Here is a 19337-nt window from a genome sequence, read left to right as displayed (position 1 = left end):
AGACTTGAGATTTGGCTACTATCAGTTGAGGATTAGGGCATCTGATGTCCCTAAGACAGCTTTCCGCACTCGGTACGGACATTATGAGTTTTTGGTTATGTCATTTGGGCTGACAAATGCCCCAGAAACTTTCATGGATCTGATGAACCGAGTGTTCAGGCCTTATTTGGACTTGTTCGTTATAGTCTTTATTGATGATATTCGGATATATTCCTGCAGCCAGGAGGAGCACGAGTAGCACCTCAGAGTGGTTCATCAGACTCTAAGGGATAATCAGCTATATGTTAAGTTCTCGAAGTGTGAGTTTTGGCTGAGTTTAGTTGCATTCTTAGGTCATGTTGTATCAGCAAAGGGTATTCAGCTTTATCCGAAGAAGATTGAGGTAGTCAAGAACTGGCCTAGACCAGCATAAGCTACAGAGATTCAGAGTTTCTTGTGATTGGCAGGCTACTATCGTTGGTTCGTGGAGGGGTTTTCATCCATTGCAGCCCCGATGACCAGGTTGAACCAGAAGGGTTCCCAGTTCAGATGGTCGAACGCGTGTGAGGCGAGCTTTCAGAAGCTCAAGACAGCTCTGACTACGGCATCGATACTGGTTTTGCCCACAGGTTCAGGGCCTTATAAAGTTTATTGTGATGCTTCTCGTATTGGGCTTGGTGCAGTTTTGATGTAGGGTGGAAAGGTCATTGCCTATGCCTCGCGACAGTTGAAGATTCATGAGAAGAACTATTCGGTTCATGATTTAGAGTTGGCAGCCATTGTTCACGCATTGAAGATTTAGAGGCATTACGTGTACGGTGTGGCATGTGAGGTGTTCATGGATCACAAGAGTCTTCAGTATTTGTTCAAGCAAAAGGAGTTGAATTTGAGACATAGGAGGTGGTTGGAGTTATTGAAAGATTATGATATCACTATCTTATATCATCTAGGAAAGGCCAATGTGGTAGCCGATGCTTTGAGCAGGAAGACGGTCAGTATGGGCAGTCTTGCTTATATTCCGGTCAGTTAGAAGTCGCTTGCTTTGGATGTTCAGGCCTTGGCCAATCGATTCGTGAGGTTGGATATTTCTGAGCCTAGTCGGGTATTAGTTTTCACGGTCGCTCGTTCTTCATTATTTGGGCATATCCGTGATCGGCAGCTTGATGATTCCCATTTGTGTGTCCTTAGAGACACGGTGCAGCGTGGAGGTGCTAAGCAGGTAAGCTTAGATGATGATGGAGTTTTGAGATTGCAGGGGCAAGTTTGTGTGCCTAATGTGGATGGGCTTCGGGAGTTGATTTTAGGGGAGGCCTATAGCTCCCGGTACTCTATTCATCCGGGCGCCGCGAAGATGTATCAGGATTTGCGGCAACATTATTGGTAGCGTAGAATGAAGAAGGATATTGTTGCATACGTGGCTAGGTGTTTGAATTGTCAGCAGGTTAAGTATGAGCATCAGAGACCTGGTGGTTTGTTTCAGAGGATTGAGCTTCCCGAGTGGAAGTGGGAGCGAATCACTATGGACTTCGTTACTGGACTTCCGTTGAATCAGAAGAAGCTTGATGCAGTTTGGGTCATTGTTGATAGGCTGACCAAGTCAGCGCATTTCATTCTTGTGGTAGTCTCCTATTCATCCGAGAGGTTAGCTGAGATTTATATCCGGGAGATTGTTCGCCTTCATGGTGTGCCGGTATCTATCAATTCAAATCGAGACATGCAGTTTACCTCACGTTTCTGGAGAGCAGTTCAGCGAGAGTTAGGCACCCAGGTGCAGTTGAGCACAGCATTTCATCCTCAGACGGACGGACAGTCCGAGAAGACTATTCAAATATTGGAGGACATGCTCCGAGCTTGTGTTATTGACTTTGGAGGTTCATGGGATCAGTTCTTGCCTTTAGTAGAGTTTGCCTACAATAAAAGCTACCAGTCGAGTATCCAGATGGCTCCTTATGAGGCTTTATATGGTAGGCAGTGTCGATCTCCGGTTGGATGGTTTAAATCGGGAGAGGCTCGGTTGTTGGGTACAGATTTGGTTTAGGAGGCCTTAGACAAGGTCAAGATCATTCAGGATAGGCTTCGTACAGCTCAGTTCTGGCAAAAGAGCTATACAGATCGTAAGGTTCGAGATGTGGTTTTCATGGTTGGTGAGCGGGTATTGCTCCGAGTGTCGCCTATGAAGGGCGTGATGAGATTTGGGAAGAAGGGCAAGCTTAGCCCTAGGTTCATTGGTCCATTTGAGATTCTTGATCGAGTCGGAGAGGTGGCTTATAGACTTGCATTGCCGCTGAGTTTATCAGCCGTGCACCCAGTGTTTCATGTGTCCATGATTCGGAAGTATCACGGCGATCCATCCCACGTGTTAGATTTCAGCACTGTCCAGTTGGACAAGGACTTGGCTTATGAGGAGGAGCCAGTGGCTATTCTAGACCGGCAGGTCCATAAGTTAAGATCCAAGAGTTTCCCCTCTGTTCGTGTTCAGTGGAGAGGTCAGCCTCTTGAGGCTTCGAACTGGGAGTCCGAGTCCGACATGCAGAGCCGTTATCCTCATCTATTCCCTGACTCAAGTACTTCATTCTTTTGTCAGTTTGAGGATGAACGGTTATTTTCTTATCCATTCCGAGCTTCCGAGACCTTGAAAACCTCATTTACAGTCGCCTCGATTTGCGTGCACAGTCCAGGCATGTAGCCGGAAGCTCAAATATGAAATTCTGTGAAAATTTGCTAAGTTTTGATATTAAAATGAATAAATTTGACTTCGGTCAACATTTTGGGTAAACGGACCCGGACCCGTGATTTGATAGTCCCTGGAGGTCCGTAGGAAAATATGGGACTTTGGCGTATGCCCGAAATCGAATTCCGAGGTCCCAGGCCCGAGAAATGAATTTTTGAGTAAAATTGTTTTCTGAAAATATTTAAGGAAAATGGAAATGAACTTTGATTAGAAAGTGATGGTATCGGGCCCGTATTTTGGTTCTGGCGCCCGGTACAGATTTTATATATGGTTTAAGAACTTTCTGTAAAGTTTGGTTGAAAACAGACGTCGTTTGACGTGTTTCAGACTCAAAATGGAAAATTTGATGTTTTATGAAATTTGAAAGAATTCTTGGATTTTAAAGCTTAATTCGTGGTATATGACGTTATTTTGGCGATTTGATCGCACGGTTAAGTTCGTAGGATGTTGTTGAGTTAGTGTATGTGTTTGGTTAGGAGCCCCGAGGGCTCGGGAGTGTTTCGGAGGTGTCTCGGAGTGATTTCAGAAATAGTACCCGTGAACAGTACCTATGAATAGTACCCCGTGAAAGCACAAAGGGTGATGCCGTGTACAGTTTTATTTTATATATTGCTTGGGTGAGGAAGAGAGTAAAAGCACGAAGGGTGATGCCATGCAAATTGTTGATTCCTTTTGATACTTGTTGATATTATGACTTTGTTGGCTCCTTCTTTTATTGAATATTTCTATTTTGAAACTGTTACCTCCCCACAGCATGTTTCCCCTCCCACATTGATTGGTTGCTTCCAGTACTTCCTTTGTTGTCTATATATATATATATATATATATATATATATATTTGAACTGCACAGGTTTATTTGATTGTCTGGTCCTAGCCTCATCACTACTTCGCCGAGGTTAGGCTAGGCACTTACCAGCACATAGGGTCGGTTTTACTGATACTACACTCTGTGCTCTTTTACACAGATACAGGTTTCGGACAGCAGCAGCAGTAGCGCAGGTGTGAGCAGTCTGACTAGTGAGACACCGAGGTAGCCTTGCAGGCGTCTGCAGGCCCGGCGTCTCCTCTTTCTATTATTTTAGTTTGTTATCTCATTGTATTCGAGACAAACAATTTATTATTTTCTTTCAGACGATTGTATTCAGTATTCTTAGAAGTTCGTAAGTAATGTGACACCAGTTCTTGGGTTGAGATTTATGTTGTATTCCGCATTTACATTCAGTCACTTTAAATTAAGTCTTCCGCATATTTATTTAATTCAGTCATTTTTTATGCTATTACTAATATTTGATAAAAGAAATAATTTATAAAAGATAAAAGTAGTTAAGAGTTGGCTTCCCTAGCTCTCATTAGTAGGCGCCATCATGACTCCCAAGGGTGGAAAATCCGGGTCGTGACAAGTTGGTATCAGAGCTCTATGTTACATAGATCTCACAACTCACGGACAAGTTTAGTGGAGTCTGAGGGATCAGTACGGAGACGTCTGTATTTATCCCCCAGGGGCTACAGAGTTAGGAAAAACTTCACATTGTTCTTTCTTGTCGTGCGGTTTTATTTCTCAATGCTAATTGAATTTCTACTCTGTTCTTTCGCAGATGGCGAGAACACGTGCTTCCTTATCTACCGCTCAGCAGCCTAATCCCCCAGTAGCAGCTCCCACGAGGGGAAGAGGGCGAGGCCGAGGCCATACTAGAGGCCGAGGTAGGGGCAGAGCTCATCCTAGAGCAGCAGCACCAGCGGTGGAGCCTCAGGTTGACTTTGATGATGAGGTTCCAGCCCAGGCAATTCCGGTGGGCCTCGCTCAGGTCCCAAAGGGGTTCATTGCCACCCCAGTTCTTCAGGACGCTCTAGTCCGATTGGTGGGCCTCATGGAGAGTGACACCCGAGCGGGTTTGCTTCCAGTAACACCAGCCACTTCTCAAGCTGGAGGAGGGGCCTAGACTCCTGCTACGCGCACTCCAGAGCCAGTAGCTCCCCAGGTTCAGGTTCCATTGGTTTAGCCAGCTATGGAGGTTCAGCCGGGTGTAGTGGATCAGCTCGGCGATGGAGTGACTATGTCCGCCGATGCCTTATGGAGATTGGACAGGTTCACTAAGCTCTTCACTACCACTTTTAGCGGTGCATCTTCTGAGGATCCCCAGGATTATCTAGACAGCTGTCATGAGGTTCTTAGGAACATGGGCATTGTTGAGACCAATAGGGTCGATTTTGCTGCATTTCGCCTATCTGGATCTGCCAAGACTTGGTGGAGGGATTATTGCTTAGCTAGGCCAGCCGGGTTGCCATCTTTGTCATGGGAGCAATTTTCAGCGTTGTTTCTGGAGAAGTTTCTCCCTGTTACTTAGAGAGAGGCCTGTCGAAGGCAGTTTGAGCGCCTCCAGCAGGGTTCCATCATGGTCACTCAGTATGAGACCAGGTTCATTGATCGAGCTCACCATGCTCTTGTCATACTCCCCACCGAGAGAGAGAGGGGGGTGAGGAGGTTTATTGATGGTCTTATTCAGCCGATTTGTCTTCAGATGGCCAAGGAGGCCGGGAGTGAGATCATATTTCAGGAGGCGGCCAATGTGGCCCGCTGAGTCGAGATAGTTCTGTCACAGGGAGGTTGTCATAGGTCGGATAAGAGGCCTCGTTACTCAGGAAGATTTAGTCGTACCTCGTCTGGAGGTAGAGATTCATATGGTAGAGGCTATCCTCCCAGGCCCTTCCCGTCAGTTCTCCAGGTTTCCCATGGTACTTCAGGTGGTCGTGGTTCTCACATGCACTATTCTGATCAGCAGCCTTACAGTTCACCACCAGCTCCTATCGGTGCATCGCCGCTTCAGAGTTTTCGAGGTGTTCATTTAGGTCGACATGGTTAGCAGCAGAGAGCTTGTTACACTTGTGGTGAACCAGGTCACATTACCAGATTTTGCCCTCGAGCACCGGGTAGTTCTCAGCATCAGAGGTCTCGTGCCATGGTACCGGCACCAAGTGTTCCACGTCCCGCCCAACCAGCTAGAGGTGGGGGTAGAGGTGCTAGAGGTGGAGGTAGAGGTCATAGAGGTGGAGCTCAGACAGCCAGAAATGGAGGCCAGCCAACTGCAGGCCGTCCCAGAGATATGGTTCAGGGTGGTGGGGCCCAGCCTCGATGCTATGCTCTTCCAGCCAGGCCAGAGGATGAGTCTTCAGATGCAGTCATTACAGGTACTATTCTGGTTTGTGATAGAGAGGCTTCAGTGCTATTTGATCCAGGATCTACGTATTCGTATGTGTCCTCTTATTTTGTATCATACTTGGTTCTGCCTAGTGATGCACTGAGTATTCATGTTTATGTGTCTACATTGGTGGGTGATTCTATTGTGGTCGATCGAGTTCATCGTTCCTGTATTGTGGTGATTGGGGGTCTTGAGACTCGTGTTGATTTGTTGCTTTTAGATATGGTCGACTTAGATGTTATATTGGGGATGGACTGGTTATCACCTTACCATGCTATCTTGGACTGTCATGCCAAGACTGTGACCTTAGCCTTACCGCAACTACCCCGTTTAGAGTGGAGAGGGACTCCTAGTCATTCTACCCGCAGTGTTATTTCGTATGTGAAGGCTCAGCATATGGTCGACAAGGAGTGTTTGGCTTATTTGGCTTATGTTCGTGATTCCAAAGCTGAGGTCCCCTCCATTAATTCTGTGCACATGGTTCGCGAGTTTCCTGAGGTATTCCCTTTAGACCTTCCGGGTATGCCACCCGACAGGGATATTGATTTCTGCATTGATTTGGCTCCGGGCACTCAGCCCATTTCCATTTTTCCATATTGCATGGCCTCGCCAGAGTTGAAAGAGTTGAGGAGCAGTTTCAAGACCTGCTTGAGAAGGGTTTCATTAGACCCAGTGTTTCGTCGTGGGGTGCACCAGTGTTGTTTGTAAAGAAAAAGGATGGTTTGATGAGAATGTGCATTGATTACCGGTAATTAAACAAGGTTACAATCAAGAATAAGTATCCACTACTGAGGATTGATGATTTGTTCGATTAGCTTCAGGGTGACAAGGTGTTTTCCAAGATAGACTTGAGATTTGGCTACTATCAGTTGAGGATTAGGGCATCCAATGTCCCTAAGACAGCTTTCCGCACTCGGTACAGACATTATGAGTTTTTGGTTGTCATTTGGGCTGACAAATGCCCCAGAAACTTTCATGTATCTTATGAACCGAGTGTTCAGGCCTTATTTGGACTTGTTCGTGATAGTCTTTATTGATGATATTCGGATATATTCCCGCAGCCAGGAGGAGCACGAGCAGCACCTCAGAGTGGTTCTTCAGACTCTAAGGGATAGTCAGCTATATGCTAAGTTCTCGAAGTGTGAGTTTTGGCTGAGTTTAGTTGCATTCCTATGTCATGTTGTATCAGCAAAGGGTATTCAGGTTGATCCGAAGAAGATTGAGGTAGTCAAGAACTGGCCTAGACCAGCATCAGCTACAGAGATTCGGAGTTTCTTGGGATTGGCAGGCTACTATCGTTGGTTCGTGGAGGGGATTTCATCCATTGCAGCCCCGATGACCAGGTTGAACCAGAAGGGTTCCCAGTTCAGATGGTTGAATGCGTGTGAGGCGAGCTTTCAGAAGCTCAAGACAGATCTGACTACGGCATCGGTATTGGTTTTGCCCACAGGTTCAAGGCCTTATAAAGTTTATTGTGATGCTTCTCGTATTGGGCTTGGTGCAGTTTTGATGTAGGGTGGAAAGGTCATTGCCTATGCCTCACGACAGTTGAAGATTCATGAGAAGAACTATCCGGTTCATGATTTAGAGTTGGCAGCCATTGTTCACGCATTGAAGATTTGGAGGCATTACGTGTACGGTGTGGCATGTGATGTGTTCAGGGATCACAAGAGTCTTCAGTATTTGTTCAACCAAAAGGAGTTGAATTTGAGACAGAGGAGGTGGTTGGAGTTATTGAAAGATTATGATATCACTATCTTATATCATCTAGGAAAGGCCAATGTGGTAGCCGATGCTTTGAGCAGGAAGACGGTCAGTATGGGCAGTCTTTCTTATATTCCGGTCAGTTAGAAGCCGCTTGCTTTGAATGTTTAGTCCTTGGCCAATCGATTCGTGAGGTTGGATATTTCTGAGCCTAGTCGGGTATAAGCTTGCACGGTTGCTCGTTCTTCATTATTTGGGAATATCCGTGATCGGCAGCTTGATGATTCCCATTTGTGTGTCCTTAGAGACACGGTGCAGCGTGGAGGTGCCAAGCAGGTGACCTTAGATGATGATGGAGTTTTGAGATTGCAAGGGCGAGTTTGTGTGCCTAATGTGGATGGGCTTTGGGAGTTGATTTTAGGGGAGGCCTATAGCTCCCGGTACTCTATTCATCCGGGCGCCGCGAAGATATATCAGGATTTGCGGCAACATTATTGGTAGCGTAGAATGAAGAAGGATATTGTTGCATATGTGGCTAGGTGTTTGAATTGTCAGCAGGTTAAGTATGAGCATCAGAGACCTGGTGGTTTGTTTCAGAGGATTGAGCTTCCCGAGTGGAAGTGGGAGCGAATCACTATGGACTTTGTTACTGGACTTCCGTTGACTCAGAAGAAGCTTGATGCAGTTTGGGTCATTGTTGATAGGCTGACCAAGTCAGCGCATTTCATTCTTGTGGTAGTCTCCTATTCATCCGAGAGGTTAGCTGAGATTTATATCCGGGAGATTGTTCGCCTTCATGGTGTGCCGGTATCTATCAATTCGGATCGATACATGCAGTTTACCTCGCATTTCTGGAGAGCAGTTCAGCGAGAGTTAGGCACCCAGGTGCAGTTGAGCACAGCATTTCATCCTCAGACGGACGGACAGTCTAAGCGGACTATTCAAATATTGGAGGACATGCTCCGAGCTTGTGTTATTGACTTTGGAGTTTCATGGGATCAGTTCTTGCCTTTAGTAGAGTTTGCCTACAATAAAAGCTACCAGTCAAGTATCCAGATGGCTCCTTATGAGGCTTTATATGGTAGGCAGTGTCGATCTCCGGTTGGATGGTTTAAACCGGGAGAGGCTCGGTTGTTGGGTACAGATTTGGTTTAGGAGGCCTTAGACAAGGTCAGGATCATTCAGGATAGGCTTCGTACAGCTCAGTCCTGGCAAAAGAGCTATACAGATCGTAAGGTTCGAGATGTGGTTTTCATGGTTGGTGAGCGGGTATTGCTCTGAGTGTCGCCTATGAAGGGCGTGATGAGATTTGGGAAGAAGGGCAAGCTTAGCCCTAGGTTCATTGGTCCATTTGAGATTCTTGATCGAGTCGGAGAGGTGGCTTATAGACTTGCATTGCCACTGCGTTTATCAGCCGTGCACCCAGTGTTTCATGAATCCATGCTTCGGAAGTATCACAGCGATCCATCCCACGTGTTAGATTTCAGCACTGTCCAGTTGGACAAAGACTTGGCTTACGAGGAGGAGCCGGTGGCTATTCTAGACCGGCAGGTCCGTCAGTTAAGATCCAAGAGTTTCTCCTCTGTTCGTGTTCAGTGGAGAGGTCAGCCTCTTGAGGCTTCGACCTGGGAGTCCGAGTCCGACATGCAGAGCCGTTATCCTCATCTATTCCCTGACTTAGGTACTTCATTCTTTTGTCAGTTCGAGGACGAATGGTTATTTTCTTATCCATTCCGAGCTTCTAAGACCTTGAAAACCTCATTTACAGTCGCCTCGATTTGCGTGCGCAGTCCAAGTGCGTAGTCGGAAGCTTAAATATGAAATTCTGTGAAAATTTGCTAAGTTTTGATATTAAAATGAATAAATTTGACTTCGGTCAACATTTTGGGTAAACGGACCCGGACCCGTGATTTGACAATCCCCGGAGGTCCGTAGGAAAATATGGGACTTTGGCGTATGCCCGGAATCGAATTCCGAAGTCCCAGGCCCGAGAAATGAATTTTTGAGTAAAATTGTTTTCTAAAAATATTTAAGGAAAAAGAAAATGAAATTTGATTAGAAAGTGATGGTATCGGGCCCGTATTTTGGTTCTGGCGCCCGGTACAAATCTTATATATGGTTTAAGAACTTTCGGTAAAGTTTTGTTGAAAACAGACGTCGTTTGATGTGTTTCGGACTCAAAATGGAAAATTTGATGTTTTATGAAATTTGAAAGAATTCTTGGATTTTAAAGCTTAATTCGTGGTATATGACGTTATTTTGGAGATTTGATTGCACGGTTAAGTTCGTAGGATGTTGTTGGGTTAGTGTATGTGTTTGGTTAGGAGCCTCGAGGGCTCGGGAGTGTCTCAGAGTGATTTCGAACTTAGGAAAATTGCAGAAATAGTACCCGTGAACAGTACCTATGAATAGTACCCCGTGAACAGTACCCCCATGAGCAGTAGCCATGAACAGTACCCCATGAACAGTAAAAACGCGTGAACAGTAACCCCGAAAACATTCTGGGCAGAATGTAACCCATTTTCCATTTTTAGCAAATTGGAGCTCCGGGAGAGGCGATTTTCGGGATATTTTCAGAGAAAACAACGGGGTAAGTGTTCTTAACTTAATTTGGTTAGATTACTCGAATCTATTACTAGTTTTGGCATTTAATTGGTGATTTTAACTGGGAAAATCTTGAAAACCCTCTTGGTTTAATTTAAAGATTTGAGGGTCGAGTTGACGTCAAATTTTGGTAAAATTGGTATGGTTCGACTCGTGGTTGGATGAGGCTTCATATTCCGTGATTTTTTTTGGATTCCGAGACGTGGGCCCCACGGAAGAATTTTTAGTGCAATTTCGAATTATAAATGGAAAATGTAGAATTTCATATGGAATTAATTCCTATAATTTTTATTGACTTAATCGAATTGTTTATGACTAGATTTGAGAATATCCTGCACGAATTCGCGAGGCAAAGGCTTGTTGGAATTTTGAATTGGTTACAACGTGATGTAAGTGATTGGTCTAACCTTAGCTTGAGGGAATAGGAGCTGAGTCTTAATTGCTACTTGCTATTTGTCGAGTACGACGTATAGGCATGGTGATGAGTATCTATACGTTGGTGTCTAGCATGATCGTAAGTCCTTATATCATGAATGTTCGAATTTGGTTATATCTTCCATGATTAAATGATGACTTCTATATGTTGTTAAGTGCATGTGAAAGAAATGGTGATATTTAATATTTGAGGAGCGTTGGTTCAAGTTATAAAATGAATTACTAAGTAAGAAATGAAAGAAAGAGAAAGAATTATTGAATTATTCCTTTGCCGAGATAATTGTGGAATTGCTGATATATTCCTTGTCGGGAATTTTATTGTTAATTGTTGTGCCCTTATTGGAATCCCGATTATTATCCAGTTTACTTCCTTGGCCCTTATCTGTGATTGTTGTTTGGCTGAGGAAGAGTGATAAAGCACAAAAGGTGATGTCGTGTATTGTTTGATATGGTAAGGAAAGAGTGTAAACCACGAAGAGTGATGTCGTGTCGTACGATGTGCCATTCCGTACTGATATTTATTGATTATATTGTGAGAAAAGAGGGTAAAAGTCAGAAGGGTGATGCCGTGTACAGTTTTATTTTATATATTGCTTGGGTGAGGAAGAAAGTAAAAGCACGAAAGGTGATGCCATGCAAATTGTTGATTCCTTTTGATACTTGTTGATATTATGACTTTGTTGTCTCCTTCTTTTATTGAATATTTCTATTTGAAACTGTTACCTCCCCACAACATGTTTCCCCTCCCACATTGATTGGTTGCTTCCAGTACTTCCTTTGTTGTCTATATATGTATACTTGAACTGCACAGGTTTATTTGATTGTTTGGTCCTAGCCTCGTCACTACTTCGCCGGGGTTAGGCTAGGCACTTACCAGCACATGGGGTCGGTTGTGCTGATACTACACTCTGTGATCTTTTGCACAGATACAGGTTTCGGACAGCAGTAGCAATAGCGCAGGTGTGAGCAGTCAGACTAGTGAGACACCGAGGTAGCCTTGAAGGCGTCCGCATGCCCGACATCTCCTCTTTCTATTATTTTAGTCTGTTATCTCATTGTATTCGAGACAAACAGTTTATTATTTTCTTTCAGACGATTGTATTCAGTATTATTAGAAGTTCGTGAGTAATGTGACACCTGTTCTTGGGTAGAGATTTATGTTGGATTCCGCATTTACATTCAGTCACTTTAAATTAAGACTTCCGCATATTTATTTAATTCAGTCATTTTTTATGCCATTACAAATATTTGATAAAAGAAATAATTTATAAAAGATAAAAGTAGTTAAGAGTTAGCTTCCCTAGCTCTCATTAGTAGGCGTCATCACGACTCCCGATGGTGGAAAATCCGGGTTGTGACATTCATACACTAGGTTCTCATCCAAATGATCGGCCAAAACTTGGGCTTTCATCGCGGTTCGAGTCACATAGATGATGTCAAACTCTGTGAGCAAAATCTGCCACCTTACAAATCTTCATGTGGGAATAGGCTTCTGAAAGATATACTTTAGAGGATCCAGGCGAGAAATGAGGTAACTAGTGTAGGACGACAGATAATGTTTCAACTTTTGTGCCACCGGAATTAGGGCGCAACATGTCCTTTCAAGGGGAGTATACTTAACCTCATAGGATGTGAACTTCTTGCTGAGATAATAGATGGCTTGTTTCTTCCTGCCGGTGATGTCATGTTGACCCAACACACAACCGAATGAATTATCTAGGACTGTCAAATAGAGAATTAAAGGTCTCCTAGGTTCCGACGAGACCAACACAGGTGGGTTCGACAAGTACACTTTGATCTTATCAAATGCCTCATGGCACTCATCAGTCAATTTGATCGCAGAATCCTTCTTCAGCAACTTAAAGATGGGCTCACAAGTTGTCGTGAGTTGAACAATAAACCTGCTGATCTAGTATAAATGCCCGAGCAAACTCATTGCCTCAGCCTTATTCCTTGGGGATGACAATTCTTTGATAGCCTTGATCTTTGACAGATCCAGCTCAATGCCTTGCCGGCTGACTATGAATCCCAATAGTTTTCAAGACGGAAAACCAAATGCACACTTTGCAGGATTGAGCTTAAGATTGTACCTGCGGAGCCCCTGGAAAAACTTTCTCAAGTCTCCGATGTGGTCGGACTGCTTTCTTGACTTGATGATCACATCATCCACATAGACATCAATTTCCTTATGTATCATGTCATGAAACACGGTAGTCATTGCCCTCATGTAAGTGTGAAGACCATGCCAGTCGTCTTAACAATTAACGCCCCAATTCCCTATTAACTGCTTTCCCCAAGTTTATTTCTGCTATTTTGATTTGCTGGGATGTTCGGCTTGGAGTTTCGGGGAGTTTTGAGATACTTACTCCCTAAATGAGATCTCAAGTGTTGGAAAGTTAACCATAGTTAGAACAGTGTGAAGATGGCCTCGGAATGGAAATCTGATAGTTCTGTTAGCTCTGTTGGCTGATTTGGGTTAAGAGCGTGTTCGGATTGTGTTTTGGAGGTCCGTAGCTAATTTAGGCTTGAAATGCCGAAAGTTAAATTTTGAAAGTTTCCGGTTTGATAGCGAGATTTTGATCCGAGGGTCGGAATGAAATTCCAAGAGATTCAGTAGTTCCGTTATGTTATTTGGGATGTGTGTGCAAAATTTCAAGTCATTCGGACGTGTTTTGGTTGGGTTTTTGATCGAAAGCGGAATTCGAAAGATTTTAGAAACTAAGGCTTGAATCCGATGGGTTTTGGTTGTTTTGAGGTTGTTTGAAGTGTTTTGAAGTATGTACAAGTTTGAATAAGGTTTTAGGATATGTTGACGCCTTTGGTTGATGTCCTGGGGGCCTTGGGATAAATTCGGATGGTTGACGAAGGAATTTTCTAGTTAAGTTGCTGCAGCAGCTGTTCTTTTGGTATATTTGCATTTGCAGTTTGGGGACCATAGATGCGGAGCCGCAGAAGCGGCGTAGAGGACCGCAGAAGCAAAATTTGGGATTTTCCTTAGGAACCGCAGATGCGGCGAGATGTCCGCAGAAGCTGAACCGCTCCTACGGTTAGAGTTTCACAGATGCGAAAGCTGGGTCCTTAAGTGAAAATCGCAGATGCGATACTTGTTCAGCAGAAGCGGGACCGCATCGGCCGCAATTGTGGAAATCGCTGGGCAGAACATATAAATAGTTGCCTTCGTGAATTTGAGGGATTCTTTCACCATTTTCATCCGGATTTGAAGTTTTTGAGAAAGCTTTTTGAGGAAAAACAAAGGGGAATAACTTGGAGGTAACGTCCTTACCTTCATAACTCGTTTTATGTGATTTAAGACCTAATTAGTGGTGAGAAATTTGGGAAAAATGGGTAATTAAGGCTTGAGTTTAAGAGGACTTTAAATGAGGATTTGAGGGGTCATTTGGACTCCGATTTCAGTGTTCTTGTTATGTATAGATGCGTGAGAGTACGAGGTTTCTGAAAATTTAAACTTTACCCGATTCCGAGATGTAGGCCAGAGGGGCATTTTGGTCATTTTACATAATTTCGCGTATTTGCTTAAAATTTAAATATGGAATCAGTTACTTGAAGTATTATTTACATTATGCGATTGAATTGAATAGATTTGGACCATTTGGAGTTTAGTACTAGTGGCAAGAGCATGGTTCCGGGTTGACGTAGAGCCGGTTCGAGGTAAGTGGCTTGTCTAACCTTGTGTGGGGAACCTTCCCCTTACGATATGATATTTGATCATTGAAATGCCTTGTACGTGAGGTGACGAGTGTGTACTTGAGCTAATTGCTGAAAACCCCGTTTTACTTTAAGTATTTACACTGAGTTCCTCTTTTTTCTGTTTTATTCTACTTGCAACTTAGCCTGATGTTAGTTTAGAAAAGCATGTTTAGTTGACTTAATTGCCTATTTGCTTAAACTTCCTTAATTGCATTACGTGAAGCATGTTAGGCTAGAATTAACTATTTACTTAGTATGAAAATACCATTTAATTTAATATTCGTGTGTTGCTGCTGTGTGTTTTAATTTGGGACTACGGGACGGCATCCCGGGAGATCTCCTGTACGTATTTATGATCTAGACTGAGGTGCGGGATACCAAGAGATTCCCGGCACGTATATTGAGGATACCGAAAGATCTTCGGGATACTAAGAGATCTCTGGCATATATTGAGGATACCGAGAGATCCTCGGGATACCAAGAGATCCCTGGCATATATTGAGGATACCAAGAGATCCTCGGGATACCAAAAGATCCCTGGCATATATTGAGGATACCGAGGGATCCTTGAGATACTAAGAGATCCCCGGTTATTCCCCTTGTTGTGCATGGTATTTCCTTGTATTTGCCTCTACTCTGTTTCCGTTATTGTACTCTTATTATACTGCATAGATTCTTAATATAGATTCTCAGTTTTACTGCTTATTTATCCTGTCATTTTATTTTTTATTAACCTCAGTAGGGCCCTGACAGTCCTCGTCACTGCCCGGCCGAGGTTAGACTTTGCACTTACTGAGTACCGCTGTGGTGTACTCATGTCATTTCTGCGCATGTTTTTCATGTGCAGATCCAGGTACCTCCACTCAGGCTTACCATTCTTGAGGCAAGGCGGTTCTACGGGACTTCGAGGTATATCTGCCACGTCCGCAGACCGAGGAGTCTCTCTCTATTCCAGTATTTAGTATTTAGCCTTCCGTACTTTTTGTTCTTGTTAGACATTCCAGAGAATTAGAACCATGTAGTGTTTTCTCTCAGCTTGTGTTCCCGTGAGTTTCCAGGTTTTGGGATAGTGTTGTAGTATTTTGAGATGTTTTGCTGTATATGCCGAGCGGTATTTTATATATCATTTTCATTTTGGTTATTCCTGGCTTTTAATTTATATTTCCGCAAGTTTCCATTCATTTTCCGCACTTGTTAGGCTTACCTAGTCGTAGAGACTAGGTGTCATCACGACAGTTCACTGAGGGCGAACTGGGGTCGTGACAAGTTGGTATCAGAGCTCTAGGTTCATAGGAGTCACAGATCACAAGCCAGTTTATTAGAGTCTTGCTGATCGGTACGGAGACGTCTGTACTTATCTACGAGAGGCTATGTCACTGTTAGGAAAATTTTCACTTCATTTGATTTCCTTGTCGTGCGATATTTTGACATCACAATTCTAAACTTCTATCTTCTATTCTCTCACAGATAGTGAGGACACGTGCTACTCGAGATGATCAGGAACCCACGCCCCCTACTGTAGCCGTTAGAGGCCGGGGCTAGGGTAGAGGTCGGGGACGCGTACGTGGTGCAGCCAAAGCACCTGCGCGAGCTGCTGCCGACATACCACCTGCAGTTCCAGTTGGAGTCCAGGCACCTGATACGCCTACTGCTACTACTACTTTAACGTTTCAAGAGACTTTGGCATAGTTCATGAGCATGTACACCACCTTGGCTCAGGCAGGGTTGCTTCCCCTTGCTGCAGCCATATCTCAGGCTGGGGGAGGAGCACAAACTCCCGCCGCCCGCACTCTTAAGCAGCGAGTGCATGTAAGTATGTCCTTGAGATTATTCTTGTACCGCGTGCAGTGCCAGTGTAGCCCGAGGACAGGACAGTGGCTTCCGAGGATGAGCAGCTGCGGATTGAGAGGTTAAAAAAGTACAAGCCTCCTTTATTTAGTGGTCTATCATTGGAGAATTCTTTGGGAATTCTTGATGAGTGTTACCGAATTCTCTATACCATGGGTATCTCAAGGTCGAGCGGGGTTTCTTTCACTACCTTCCAGCTTCGAGGAGCCGCCTATATGTGGTGGCACACCTACGAGTTAGATAATTTAGATGAGGCTGCTTCACTGATTTGGGCTTAGTTTTCAGATCCGTTCCTGAGGGAGTATATTTCTTAGAGCCTCAGAAACGCATGGCGTACAGAGTTTGAGTAATTGCGCCAGGGTGCTATGACTGTTTCGGAGTATGCTATCCGTTACACCAGTCTGGCTAGGCATGCACCAGCCTTGGTTTCTACTGTCCACGAGAGGGTTCACCCGTTTATTGAGGGCCTTATTTCCAGCATCAGATCTATCATGGCTCGTGAGTTGGAGATGAATATTTCTTATCAGCAGGTGGTGAGCATTGCTATGAGGATTGAGGGTATGCATGCTAGGGAGAAAGAGGAGAGGGAGGCCAAGAGGTCTCGAGAGTCGGGCCATTATTCTGGTGCCCGTACCCCAACTCCAGGTCGTCATGGTAGGGGGTTATATGAGTCGCCCTGTTCATTCAGCTCTTCTAGCATATAGTGGTATTCCAGCTCCTCCTAGACCTTAGGAACCTTATTATGCACCTCCGGTTTCTAAAGCACCTCCTATACGGGGTGCTTTCCGAGGTTAGTCCAGCATACCCAATCCGAGCCAGTCACAGCCACCACTTCCTCCTAGAGCTTGTTTTGAGTGTGGTGACACACACCACGTGGTGAGGGATTGCCCTAGACTTGGGAAGAGTGCACCTCCATAGACTTCTCAGCCACAGTGTGCCCCGCAGAGTTCTCAGGATATGATTACAGCTCCAGGTTCTACCCCACCTGCTCAGCCAGCTAGAGCTAGAGGTTAGGGAGGTAGAGGTTGCCCTCGAGGGGGAGGCCAGGCCAAATAATATGCCCTTCCTGCCTGTACCGAGGATGTTTCCTCTGATTTTGTCATCACAGGTATTATATTATTTTGCCACAGATATGCATCAGTTCTATTCGATCTATGCTCTACTTACTCTTATGTGTCTTCTTATTTTGCTCCGTATTTGGGTGTATCTCGGGATTCTATGAGTTCCCCTATTTATATTTCTACTCCTGTGGGAGATTCTCTTATTATGGACCACGTCTATCGGTCGTGCTTGGTTGCTCTTAGTGGTTTTGAGACCAGAGCTGATTATTGTTGCTCAGCATGGTTGATTTTGATATTATCTTGGGCATGGACTGGTTGTCGCCCCATTATGCTATTCTTGATTGTCATGCCAAAACCATGACACTAGCTATGCCAGGTGTACCACGTGTTGACTGGAGGGGTACTCTAGATCATACTCCTAGTTGAGTTATTTCTTTTCTTAAGGCCCAGCTTATGGTTGAGAAGGGGTGTGACGCATATTTAGCTTATGTGAGAGATATCAGTATTGATACCCCTTCAGTTGATTCAGTTCCAGTAGTATGGGATTTTCCCGATGTGCTTCCAGCTGATCTTCCAGGCATGCCACCTTATAGAGATATTGATTTTGGTATTGATCTGTTGCCGGGAACTCAACCCATTTCTATTCCTCTGTATCGCATGGCTCCTCCTGAGTTGAAGGAGTTGAAAGATCAGTTATAGGAATTGCTTGATAAGGGTTTTATTCGACCCAATATTTCACCTTGGGGTGCTCCTGTCTTGTTTGTGAAGAAAAAGGATGGTTCTATGCGTATGTGTATTGATTATCTCTAGTTGAACAAGGATATAGTGAAGAACCATTATCCTTTGCCTCATATTGATGACCTATTTGACTAGCTTCAGGGCGCATGGGTGTTTTTTAAGATTGATTTGTGCTCAGGTTAAGATCAGTTGAAGATTCGGGAGCCAAATATCCCGAAGACTGCTTTCCGAACTCGGTATGGTCATTACGAGTTCCTTATCATGGTATTTGGGCTGACCAATGTCCCAGCAGCTTTTATGCATTTGATGCACAGTGTTTTCCGGCCATATATTGACTCGTTCGTCATTGTCTTTATTGATGATATTCTGGTGTATACCCAGAGTCATGAAGATCATGAGCAGCACCTGAGGACTATTCTTCAGACTCTAAGAGAGAAGAAGTTATATGTTAAATTCTTGAAATGTGAATGTTGGTTGGATTCAGTGGAATTCCTAGGCCACGTAGTATCGAGTGAGGGTATTCAGGTGGATCCAAAGAAGATAGAGGCCGTGCAGAGTTGGCCCTGACAGTTCTCAGCTATAGAGATCCGTAGTTTCCTTGGTTTGGCTAGCTACTACCGTCGTTTTGTAGAGGGGTTTTCATCGATTGCACCCCCTATGACCAGGTTGACCCAAAAGGGTGCTCTATTTCAATGGATGGAGGAGTTTGAGATGAGCTTCCAGAAGCTCAAGACATCTTTGACCACAGCCCCAGTTTTGATATTGCCTACAGGTTTGGGGTCTTATACGGTGTGTTGTTATGCCTCGAGGATTGGCCTCGGAGCGGTGTTGATGCAGGACGGTAGGGTGATTGCCTACGCATCCAAACGGTTGAATATATATGAGAAAAACTACTATGTTCACGACCTTGAATTAGCGGCCATTGTTCACGCCCTGAAGATTTGGCGCCATTACTTATACGGTGTTCCCTGTGAGATTTATACTGACCATCAGAGCTTGCAGCACCTGTTCAAGCAAAAGGATCTGAGTTTGCACTAGAGGAGGTGGTTAGAGTTGCTAAAGGACTATGATATCACTATTTTGTATCACCCGGGCAAAGCCAATATAGTGGTTGATTCCTTGAGTCACCGGGCGGAGAGTTTGGGGAGTTTGTCTTATTTACCAGCATCAGAGAGGCCTATGGCGATGGATGTTCAGGCCTTAGCCAGCCAGTTTGTTATATTGGATCATTCGGAGCCCAGTCGGGTTCTAGCTTGCGTGGTTTCTCAATCTTCCTTATTTGATTGTATTAGGGAGCGGCAATATGATGGCCCTCATTTGCTTGTCCTCAA

General features: G+C 44.4%; 1 pseudogene; it reads left to right on the top strand.

The window, feature by feature from the left end:
- The first annotated feature begins 6118 nt into the window (after window positions 1-6118).
- LOC138871566 (uncharacterized) lies at window positions 6119-19076 on the top strand (annotated as a pseudogene).
- The last annotated feature ends 261 nt before the right edge of the window (window positions 19077-19337 follow it).

Source organism: Nicotiana sylvestris, chromosome 6 (assembly GCF_000393655.2).
Source record: "Nicotiana sylvestris chromosome 6, ASM39365v2, whole genome shotgun sequence".
NCBI classification, from domain to species: Eukaryota; Viridiplantae; Streptophyta; class Magnoliopsida; order Solanales; family Solanaceae; genus Nicotiana; species Nicotiana sylvestris.
Note: the sequence above shows the minus strand (reverse complement) of the source record. Positions and strands in the feature narration are given on the sequence as shown.